This window comes from Apium graveolens, unplaced genomic scaffold (assembly GCF_009905375.1).
Source record: "Apium graveolens cultivar Ventura unplaced genomic scaffold, ASM990537v1 ctg1435, whole genome shotgun sequence".
In the NCBI taxonomy this organism is placed as follows: Eukaryota; Viridiplantae; Streptophyta; class Magnoliopsida; order Apiales; family Apiaceae; genus Apium; species Apium graveolens.
In genome coordinates, this window is record NW_027417238.1 from 59820 (window position 1) to 71185 (window position 11366).

At 37.4% G+C, this 11366-nt stretch overlaps 1 non-coding gene across 1 annotated transcript; it reads left to right on the forward strand.

The window, feature by feature from the left end:
• The first annotated feature begins 553 nt into the window (after positions 1-553).
• Positions 554-660, forward strand: LOC141699870 (small nucleolar RNA R71). Its single transcript, XR_012566140.1, has one exon. It is a non-coding gene; the product is annotated as a small nucleolar RNA R71 (small nucleolar RNA).
• The last annotated feature ends 10706 nt before the right edge of the window (positions 661-11366 follow it).

Genomic DNA, 11366 nt, shown 5'->3' on the forward strand with positions numbered 1-11366 from the left:
TGCAGCTGAAATTGTTGTCTTGGTGCATATTGCGGTTGCTGAAAACCAGGGGGGTTGTACTGCTTTGCTGGGTACTGCTGATAAGGCTGTTAACCGCATTCTGAGTGTTATTCCAGCTGAAATTAGGATGATTGCGGTTGTTAGGATGATAGGTGGCTTGCATAGGTTGTTGTGATCGCTGAAAGTTGCTCACGAACTGAGCTGATTCACTAGAAATAGCACACTAATCAGTCTCATGGGCACAATACAAAGCTCACACATGCTAGTGATTTGATTAACTCCATAATTAGCCAAAGTGTCCACCTTCATCGTCAAAGCCTTAAGTTGGGAAGCTATAGCAGTTGCAGCATCCAATGCCAGAATTCCTGCTATTTTTCCCTGAGTCAGTCTCTAGGAAGGATTTTGGTATTCATTAGACCCCATAAGTTCAATCAATTCATAAGCTTCATTATAACTCTTAGCCAACAAGGCTCCTCTTGATGTTGCATCGAGCATGGGTCTAGAAGTAGCACCCAATCCATTGTAGAAATAGTTTATAATCATCAAATCAGGCATGTTATGGTGTGAGGACTTCCTTAGTATCCCCTTATATCGATCCCAAGCCTCACACAAAGATTCTCCAGTTTGCTGAGCAAATTGAGTACGAGTATTCCTGATTGTAGTAGTCTTTTCCATATGGAAGAATTTAGTGAGAAACTTTTGAGAAAGATCTTCCCAAGTAGTGATAGACCTTGGTGGTAGAGAATGTAACCATCACTTTACTTTATCCCTCAGAGAGAATGGAAAGAGTCGCAGCTTGATAGTATCTTCAGTCACACCATTAAACTTGAAAGTGTCGCAGATCTCGATGAAATCCCTGATGTGCATGTTGGGATCTTCAGTAGGAGAACCCCCAAACTAAAATGAGTTATGTATCATCTGAATCATGCTTGACTTGATCTCAAAAGTGTTAGCCGAGATGGCTGGTCTGATGATGCTCGACCGAATATCATTGATCTTAGGCTGAGAATAGTCCATCAGAGCCTTAGGAATTTCTGCTTGATCTCCCATCACTACTAAAGTTGGTTCCTCGACTTTCTTTTCTTCTTCTACCTTCTCTTCATCCTCAACAACTTCCCTTCGAACCACTACAGCTTCTTCATCGGCTTGATCCAGATTTCTTTTACGAGACCGAGAACGCAAATGCATACACGCTCGCTAGAGTACCTGAAATTAGACAAGGAAACAGATAAGTAACAATGTCCAAGTCACTGAACTTTAACGACCACTGATGACAAACACATAAACTAAAAAATTAACACTGAATTCCCCGGCAGCGGCGCCAAAAACTTGTTAGTCGCTAAACAAGCGGTAAAATACATGCTAGTATACGCGTTTGCAAGTAATATAGAATATCTTCTAGTTCGTTCCCACAGAGAATCAATTTTGTAATTTCAGTCAATGTATCTATGCAACAATGGTGTGGTTAATATCTAATGCTAAGACGATTAACAAATTGAGATTGCTTTTAACTAACTTAAGCTAACAATTATAACTAAGAGAATAAGAATGGTTGAGTTAATATATATGACAAATATGGGATTCTAACTTTATTAAGTACTTCATTCAATAGCCTTTTCGTTCTTAACCTTAGCATGTAATGCTGATGACGTTAATCAGATAACACAAAACTGATAAACGCCAACTTTCATTGCACGAATACCATACTACCAGACATCCACAAAAGAGATAGAAGCTGAATAGACACCAATTATATTGAGACCCTATATGTCTATAGAATTTGACAACATAACGATTTAATGCACAAGTTATACAATAACACATGAACCCATGCTAGCATGGCAAGTTCTAAATCCTTATATTCACTTTCGCTTCATTAAGAATTAACACACAATCTTATAAGTTTGCGACGCTCATAAGACAAATAAGCACAACCAATACTAGGTTATCATACAATCACCACACACTAAGGCATCAAAATTGTTAGTCCCTAACAATGCAACAAGAATTACAGAAGGGGGGTTGAATGGAATTCTTGAAACTTTTTCTTGGGTTAAATGTGTTCTAACTTAAAATATATATCTGTGTGAATTGATTTGCAAAGTGCGGAATAATAACTTGGAATGAATCAAGACAAAAGTAATTAAAAACACAAGTCTTTAAAAACTTTCTGGTGGATTTGAATGTATTCACCAGAGATATATATATTATATCAAGAGAATTCTATGTAGCAGGATTTGCTCACAGCTGCTTACAAATGAACAACTAAGTTTACAGAGAAATGCTAAGAATACAGCTTACAAATATTTCTCTAAGAAATTTCTTGCTTAGTGTTCTTGTTGTTCTATTTGCTGCATCTTGGTTTATATATCACCAAGATTACAAAGTAATAAGATAAGATAATAAAACAAAACCTATCAAGTCTAATACTATACTGCTTCATTTCTCTATTCCAGCATCTTTGAATATCTTCATAATAACATGGAAATGGCAATGCTTCTTTGTTCTCTAAAACCCAGTTGAATAGGCTTCCACATTCCTTTTGCATACATTCGACGCATGTGACTGTGTTGTCACTGTCAACAGATGTTTGAATTGATTATCCGTCGGGTACATGATCATCCTTCGGGTTGCCTTGTTGATCATCCGTCGAGTGGCATTGTTATTCATCCGTCGGGTAGCTATCTGGCACGTGACTTCATTTCATTTATGCAGAATTATAAGACATCATCTATGTAAAATTAATCAACCTATTCCGCATATCTAATTAAAGTCAACATGAATTGAGTGCTACTACAGAAACTAAACAAGGTGTATGCAGAAATGTGCTACAGACTCATTATTACACAAGCTACTCACTCGATGGATAATTGATCATCATCCGTCGGGACTATATTGAGTCATCCGTCGGGACTATATTCCTTATTCGTCGAGTGCTACATTTTTCACTAAGTAAAATCTACTTAGGTGTTTTGTTAATGAAATCATCAAGTTCACAACGTATTCACAACAATCTCCCCCAATTTATGTCTACTGGAATTGTAGCCATAAATTAAGAGAAACTTGATGATAACAAAACACCCTAAAAATACAACTTTAAAAGTAAGTAGATAAAACTGTAAAGTGCTTCAAATAAAAAAATGTACAAAGATTAGCTCACAGTCATTTTCAAGATGCTCCTCTAGCCTGAGCAGATTAACCTAATTTCTTGAAGGTCTGGATCTCTTTCCAAGTTTTCTGTTATTTTCTTCTATCTGATTTTGGAGCTGTCTGTGGAATTCCAGTTCATCAGATTCTGAGAGATTTAGCTTTTCTTGTATCTCCAGAAGAGTCTCATTGCTAGAGATGCTCAACTGGTCTTCTAATCTGAAAAATCTTCTACTTCCTGTGTAAGGAATAGTTAGAGTCTTTGGGAGTACATCTTTAGCTCTAACACTACTCAGTTCTTCAATCTTCTTTAAAACCAGTCTTCTTGCAGTTACATTGAAACCAAAGTTCTTCTTAAAAGATAAATAAACTTTTATCAGCACAGATTGGCTTTCTTGAAGGATCCTGTGAAGTGGCCATTGAATCTCCTTTCCTCCCTTGTACTTGAAAACTAACCATTCAGGTAGATTCCTGTAGGCATCAATCCCTCTAACTTCTTCCAGTTCATCTAGATAGAGGTTTAGGTCAGAGAATTCCTTGATGTCACATAAGTACAAGTAATCTCCCTTGTTGATTTTGGATTGAGCTTTGGTTAGAGATTTGGATTTGAGAGATGACAGCTTCACTTTCTTGACTGCTCTTGACTTTGTTCTTTTTGGCTTGTTAAGGATTGGCAAATTGAAGTCAGGAATTGGTAGACTTTCCCAGTCTATTGGTTCATCCTTAGGCACAATAGGTTCACCATGAATGTTCCTGTAAAAATCCACCACATTAATGTCATCAAATACCACTGAGGGTTTTGGTGCTTGAGTTATAGTTGGAGTGGATTCTTTAGGAAACTGATCCTCCAATTCCTTACCAACAAAGTTCAATTTCCTTTTGGTACTTTTGGCCAATTCCTTGTATCTTTGAGATTTCTTCTGTTGTGGTTCAACTTGCTTCTTTAGATCTTGAGATTCAGTGATTTCAGATGGCTGAGCAGGAATTTGTTGTGTTGGTTTCACAGCTTGTAGCTTGGCTAAGATAGCAGCTTGCTCTTTCTTTTGTTTAGCCTTTTTAGCATCTAGAGCAGCTTGCTTCTTTTCTTGCTTCAATCTTACCTTTTCTTCTCTCTTTGCTTCAGCAAATTGAGGATGTCCAGCCACCACACAAATTTCTTTACCATTCCTAAAAACTTTAACAATTCTCCTTTTTAAAGCTGAATCGGCTGGATCCTTGTAGAAGGCAATGGATCTTGACAACAGTTTCTTCTCATCAGGCTTTGGTGTCTCATACACTGTATCCAAAGGGTTCTTTAGTGAGGTTTTTGGATAATTCACCCTTGGTTTCAAAAGTACTACATCCTTTGAAGATTTGATGCAGGATGGTTGTCCTCTTTCTAGATAGTTCACGCTCATTTCATTCACAGAGATTTGCCTCACTTGAGAGTGATGAATGGCTGACTTTTCTGGCTTCTTTGTTAGACCAAACTTCTTCTGAATATCCTCATCAATCTTTTCCCAGTTGATTGGCTTCAACTGCTCCTTTTTAGCTGCTCTTAAATTGGCTGCTGCTTCATTTATCAGATCAATGCTATCTTTGGCTGGTGGCTTGATGAAAGTGATTGAAGGCACAATTACTTTGCTAAATTCAATGTTGAGCACTTTTTGCTCCCCCTCACTCCTAGAATTCTCTTTCTCCCCCTTTTTGTTATCAGCAAGTTGAGTAGAGGAGGTCTGTGCAGCCACCAGTTTCTGAAGCAAGTCTGTTTGTTGAGCTTGATGTAGATGAATTGCTGTAAGAGATGCTTCCATTGCTGTCATTCTTGTATCCAAGGCATCTATCTTTGTGGCAAGATCATAATTTTTCCTAAGCTGTCTCTTGATGTCAAGCATTGTAGCTTCTGGAAGTTTAGAGTCCACCTTGTCAGAAACGGCCTTCTTCATCTCATCAATATCACCTTTGATAGTGTTGACATCTCGAGCATGTTGAAAACCTTGGATTTGTTGCAGTTGCAGAGAAGCAAGATGTACTTGAAGGAGCTTTTTGGTATTGGCATTTGTGGTGGTTTGAAGAGCATAATATGTCTGATTTATTAGTTGAATCAGGGTTGTCTTGAAGTAGTGTTCATCACAATGCTTCAAAATACCCAAGATGGTATGCCTGATCTTGAACTGGAGCCTACTTCTCCCCTATGTCCAATGGCTCTTTTTCACTATCTCCACCTCCACCTCCAAAGAATTCTTCTAAACCACCAGTCTCATAATCAACATCACCAGCTGTAGAGGGCAAAGCTGTGATGGCATTCTTAGCTCTTAGCATTGACTGTGTGGTGTGCACTAAGTTAAGCATCCTTTCTGCATTGTCATTGCCATGTTCAGCTATAAGTTGATATGCTGGAACAGGGTGAGTAAATGTCTCAGCATCAAGGGAGGTAGAATCTATAACAGCTTGAGGTTGCTGAGATAGTCCCTCTCTATCTGCATCCCGGACATTCATTAACTCACTTGCAATGACATCCATCCTTATAGCTCCTGTACTTGTATTTATCTCATAATCTCTCTTTTGTTTCATCAAGGTCTCAGCTTGGCTCCCCACCCTCACACCCTCACCTTCACCATCTAAGGTGGGGCTCCACACACTCTCTTTTGACAATCCTGAAGAATTGGATTGCATATTTTCACTCTTTTCCTCTCCTTTTTCCTGGGAGCAACCTAGACTCTCACTCATAACACTCTCTTCCCTCAATCCTAGGAGTGATTTTACTACCACTAAGTCTTCTACACTTAAAATAATTGATGAAATTTGAAGCTGTGTAGAGACACTCGACGGATAAGGGATATCCGTCGGGTTAGCAGTTTGACTATCCAACGGATAACTGCTGTTAAGCTTATCCATCGAGATACAATCACTACTCGAGAGATGAACAATATTCATCGAGAGAGTAGGAATAAATGAGTTAGGAGTGGAAACTATTGTGGACTCTGTGTAGATTGATGAAAATTTTGGCACAGATGTCTCAACAGTTCTTGAAAGAATTGGCAAGTGAGCTAACAAATCATCCAAAAGATGATGCTCACTTGCACTAGATTTTGGCTTCCCCAACAGAGTTAAAAAAGGGGAATCAGGAATTGATGTGTTGATCATATCCACATCCAGAGAGTTTGCGGGAAAATTTGGTGTTTGGAGTGCTTCTATAACTAAAGATTTTGGCTGTGACTCCACATTTATTGGAGCCATGTCAAGCTGACTGAGAAGGTGCATTGACTGTGTCTTTAGAACCAGTTTGCACAGTGTGTGAACCATGTGCATCCCCAAGGGTTTTTGATTTCTTCTTTCTGGTATAGGTTTGGGGTGAGCTTGTGTCCCTTACCCTTTTGGCCTGTGCTCTTGGCTGAGAGCTTTATTCAATAGTCACATCCTTTTGGGAGGATGCAACTAGCAATGAGCTTATTTCCTTATTGAGCACTGCAGTCTGTTGGGAAACTACAGTGTGGCTAGGCTGGGCAATGCTCACCTCTCCAACCTTATCCTTAGGGTTTCTTTGATGTTCACCCTGTCCCTCACCTACCTTACCCACCTTCACACTCCCCTCTTTAGATTTGGTGGATTTTACAACTGGCATCTTTTGAGAGATACCAGAGGGGGCTTTCTTTGACTTGGATTTAGAAATTTTTGATGGTTTGGTAGCTTGGGTAGGAAACTGTTGGGTCATTGACACAGTTGCCATAGCTACACTAGAATGCAAAGAAATTTGTGAGGTTGGAATAGTAGAGACAGATGAACTTACCTCACTTACCTGAGGTGCTTCCATTACAGGGAAATAGAAGAGTGGCACCTCTCTGTGATGGTTTTCCCTTTTCAAATCTACAATAATTCTTCTTTCTTGAACCCAACAATCTAGTTTGTTGGTTGGGTTCTCAAGCACAATTCCCTCAGAGAGGTGGTTAGCTAACATCATGAAAAATCTAGCATAGTAAACATTTTACCCCTCTTATTTAACTCACCTAACTTAACCCCCAACTCAAATAAAACAAGATCACTAAAGTTAAAGAACTTATCAGTTACAAGCATGTAAAGCATGTTAAGCATAGAGATATTGACAGAATCAAAGTTACTGATTTTACCAGAGAATACCTTAGTAACTACATCACATAGATAACTCCATTCCTTCCTAAGACCCAATCTCCTAATTTCACTTAACTTAGAAGTAGGGAGTGCATAGTTTATGGAGTTAAACATATTAACAATGTCAGTGTCTGTGTGTAGTGAAGTTACAGTACTATCAGGAATTTTGAAATATGCTTTAACAACATCACTGTTAATACATAATTCTTTACCTTTAATAGTTAGTGTAATGGTTTTATCAGTTGAGTTGTACACAGCAGTTGACCATATTTCTTCAACAACCTCACAGAAGATGGTGGGTGATTCCAGCAAGGCATAGTTGAGTTTGCAGTTCTTCAAAAAATCCATCATTTTGTGGTAGTCACCAGACTGTTGAATCCCCTTATTTACTAGAGCCATGAAGTTGTTCTTCTCATAGATGAATCCAGTTTGTGACATGATCTTGACTACTGGTACCATTGTTAGAGAGTGGAAATTGTCGAGCTAGAGATTATAATTGCTTTTGAGAAAGAGAGAATTTTGAGCAAATGATTTGAGAATGATAAAAGAAAAGTAATGAAAGAGAATTATGCTTTTATACTATCTCAAAAATAACTGTCAAAAATAATAAAGTAAAATAAAGTGACCAATAAGAATTGCCCAAAATAGCTGTTTAAAAATAAACTGTAAAAATTTCTTCAATTATCCGTCGTGTTATACTTATAAACTGTAAGTATACTTGATGGATAATGTTCAGAGAATTAACGGCTAAGATTCAGACAATTCGACGGATGAGGATAAATCAGTTATCCGTCGAGTCATAAAATATTCCAGAAAAATATTTGATTTTATTAATAAAATGTATACCGACAGATGATCAAAATCGATGGATAGTGATCATCCGTTGAGATGTAAATTTTGACTTAGCCAAAATTTCAACTATGACTGAAAAATCAATTAAATTTATGGCTGCATTACAACTTGTAAATTAACTGAAAAGATTTAAGAGTAATTTAGCATACCTAACTCACTTACCAACCTTGAAAAGGTGGATTCATCCAGTGGCTTGGTAAATATATCTGCATGCTGCTTTTCACTTGGAACAAAATGTAGTTCCACAGTATCATTCATTACATGTTCCCTTATGAAGTGGTACTTGATGTCTATGTGCTTTGTTCCTGAATGTTGCACTGGATTTTCAGTGATGGCAATTTCACTTGTGTTATCACAGAAAATGGGAATTCTTTCCACTTGCAGACCATAGTCTAGCAATTGGTTTTTCATCCACAAAATCTGTGCACAGCAACTGCCAGCAGCAACATATTCACCCTCAGCTGTAGAAGTAGAAACTGAATTTTGCTTTTTACTGAACCAGGACATAAGCTTGTTTCCTAGAAATTGGCAGGTCCCTGTTGTACTTTTTATATCAATTCTACAACGTGCATAATCTGCATCTGAATAACCAGTTAGATCAAAATCAGAATCTCTAGGGTACCAAATGCCAAGTTTTGGTGTTCCCTTGAGATATCTGAAAATTCTCTTAATAGCTACTAAGTGAGATTCTCTAGGATCAGCCTGAAATCTAGCACACAAATATGTAGCAAACATTACATCTGGTCTACTAGCTGTTAAGTACAGAAGTGAGCCAACCATGCCCCTATAACTTGAAATATCCACAGACTTTTCAGTAGTGTTTAATTCAAGCTTAGTTGCAGTGGCATGGGAGTTTTTGCAGATGTGCAATCCATTAGATCCAACTTCTTTAAAAGATCATAAATGTATTTAGTTTGACTAATAAATATTCCACCACTAACTTGCTTAACTTGCAGACCAAGAAAGTAAGTTAGTTCTCCCATCATACTCATTTCATACTTACTTTGCATCAATTTGGCAAACGTTTTGCAAAGTTTTTCATCTGTAGAGCCAAAAATAGTGTCATCTACATAAATTTGAACAAGTATACTAGAGCCATTAACATTTCTAAAGAAGAGAGTTTTGTCTACAGTACCTCTAGTGAAGTGATTCTCTAAAAGAAACTTTGGCAAAGTGTCATACCAGGCTCTAGGTGCTTCCTTCAGTCCATAGAGTGCTTTCAAAAGATAGTAAACATATTCTGGAAAATTTGGATCTTCAAAACCAGGAGGCTGACGGACATAGACTTCCTCCTCCAAATCTCCATTCAGAAAGGCACTTTTGACATCCATTTGATAGACTTTGAAATTGGCATGGGCTGCATAGGCTAAGAAGATTCCGATGGCTTCAAGTCTTGTAACAGGAGCAAATGTTTCATCAAAATCTATTCCTTCTTGTTGACAATAGCCCTTAGTAACCAATCTAGCTTTGTTCCTAACCACTATGCCATTTTAATCCATCTTGTTTCTGAATACCCATTTGGTGTCTATTGGATTCTTTCCTTTAGGCTTGGGCACCAGCTTCCATACTTTATTCCTCTCTAATTGGTTTAGCACCTCCTGCATAGCTAAAATCCAATCAGGATCCAACAGAGCTTCTTCTACCTTCTTTGGTTCTTCCTTAGAAAGAAAGTTGCTGTATAGACATTCTTCATGAGTTGCTCTTCTTTTTTGAACTCTAGAAGATACATCACTGTAACACCCCCAGATCTGGGGTCGGGGATCCGGGTCCTCACGGTCTTTCTTTCCACAATATCACTTAACTTAATTAATAATAAATAACCTCATGCTGTGACCCCACACTAACACACACCACAATACGTTATAGTCTCAGAGATGAAATTGAAATAAGTACAAGTCCTTGAATCCATAATTTAAAAGTGATTACAACCCAAAATGATTACTTGATAAGTTTACAGTTAATTGCCATTATCTGCCACAAGTTATAATTATACATAATTGATTCCCAAAAGTAGAATGCCTGATCTACAAATAGATCTACCTCTATAGCTATAGCAGCTACGATATCAACGGAAAGACGCGGGATGCTTCCCACGCGCTTGCGCTGGGTCTGCTTGAGTCTGGCCATCTTTCCTAAGTATTGTTGTGTGATGAAGAAATGAAGCAAGAGTGAGCACTACAGCTCGCAAGATAATATATAGTGTAAACAATAATGCAAGTATCTAACTGGATAACTTACTATAATTCTTTTATCAAGTAGGTAATTACTTACTGGATATAAGCTTAAAGGAAGATGAAGTTACCAATTACTTCACTATACTTATACCATTTTAGAAAACTACTTGAACTACCACTGTTCAGAGTATAATAGGTTTCAAAAGCTCATCCCATAGATGAGACCACAAGTTAAGACTTGAATAGATTAAATCTTTGAAATATTATTGAATGGAATGAAGTTACGAGGTACTTCATTAAGTCCCGATATATATATCCACATATATATCTCTTATACATTTCCTGGAAACCTCTGTCATGTAAAGTATGAACAGAGTTTGTAATATCCAATGAATTTTGGAAAGAAATTTTTTTTGGCATAAACCCGATATCTTGCTGATCAGGCAAAGATACCAATAATTAACCTTTTCTATTAGTAGATGGACGAATTCCCCACTGGTCATCACCCTGGCCGCAATAGGACCTTATGTTGGACTGCCACTCAGCCACTTACGCATTTGATGTACTCCCACTGAGCCACTTACACTTTCATGGACGCCCACTGAGCCCATGTTGCTTATGTCGACTCAATAGATGGACTTATTTCCCGAACGTTGGGTAAGTAATCAATTCATTTATCAAAACAGCAACCTCGTTGCGAATATAAAATACACCACAGAGCCGGATCCCTCAGATTTTGAGCGAGTATTTAAATCCCCTTTGAAAGGAAGATCTTAAATATAAAAAAATGAGTTTTGGGATCCGCTCTAACTTTTAAAATTATTTTGAAGACTCGAAAACATTTTTAAGAATGTTTGGAGTAATGCTGATTTAATGAAATAAATCAGTCCCGATATATTAGAAAATATCTGAATATTATTATTTAAAGAATATTCCCATAAAGATAATCTACATATAAATAATTGAAGTAGAAGTTTTAAAACTCATACTTGAAATAAATAATAAATAACCAAAGATATACTTATACGAAAGTACGATCTTTATTTGAATAATCGAAAATAAGTTTGATTATCGAAACATTATTCT